Source organism: Octopus bimaculoides, chromosome 27 (genome assembly GCF_001194135.2).
Source record: "Octopus bimaculoides isolate UCB-OBI-ISO-001 chromosome 27, ASM119413v2, whole genome shotgun sequence".
Lineage (NCBI taxonomy): Eukaryota > Metazoa > Mollusca > Cephalopoda > Octopoda > Octopodidae > Octopus > Octopus bimaculoides.
In genome coordinates, this window is record NC_069007.1 from 13,361,339 (window position 1) to 13,362,219 (window position 881).

Consider the following 881-nt stretch of genomic DNA (forward strand, 5'->3'; position numbering starts at 1 on the left):
CACCTCCACCTTTCTCTCTTTTTTCTACTCTCTCTCACACTCAGTCCATTCTCGTCTGCTTATGCTTGCTTGCCGCCCGTCAATTTCACACCTCACACACACACCCTTTTCCTTTCACTTACTTACTCTACCTCTCTCTCCGTCTCACACTCACTCTTCCTCTCTCAGTCTATCTCACCCTTTCTCCCCTCACTTTCCATCTTTCTCCCTATTTCCATCTTGTTCTCCCTCATTTTCGCTTCCTATCTATTAGTCACTCTCTCTTTCTGTAACTCTTTTTCCATTCTCTCTTCTCTCCGTCTTTCTGAGTCTTTCTCAGTTTTCCGACAAACCGAGCAGACGATACATATAACACACATATACACACATATACATACATTCATATATACCTATATATATATATACCCATATAAACACATATATACACACGCATATATACACATATATATACATACATATATACTTATACATATATATATACACATATATATAGGTGAGTGTTTTTGTATGTATATATATGTATATATATACCAATACATAAGACAGGTGTATATATATACACACATATATATATCTATATATGTCTATACATATGCTATATATTTACCTGGATACATAGAGTGTATATCATCTTTTAAACACCCGGACATTTCGTACATGACGCGATCAACGTAGAATATATCCAAACATTATTGGGGAAGATGGGTGTTTCCACGTAAGTACAACTTAGTCTCTATCCACAGAATTCGATGCAAACTTGTTTTGCTGTTAATATGTTCGTTTGGGTGCGTGTCTTTACATTGGTTCCTCATTGGGAATCTTGATGCTATTTGCAGGTGTGCACATATGTATATGTATATATACGCACATATATATATATA

The 881-nt window shown here is 35.5% G+C and overlaps 1 long non-coding RNA gene across 1 annotated transcript in view; it reads left to right on the forward strand.

The window, feature by feature from the left end:
• The first annotated feature begins 62 nt into the window (after positions 1-62).
• The window catches only part of LOC106868562 (uncharacterized), a 166,327-nt gene continuing 165,508 nt past the window's right edge, over positions 63-881 (forward strand). Inside the window, exon 1 of the long non-coding RNA XR_001409309.2 lies at positions 63-715. This is a non-coding gene — a long non-coding RNA (uncharacterized LOC106868562). The remainder of the gene's footprint in view (positions 716-881) is intronic.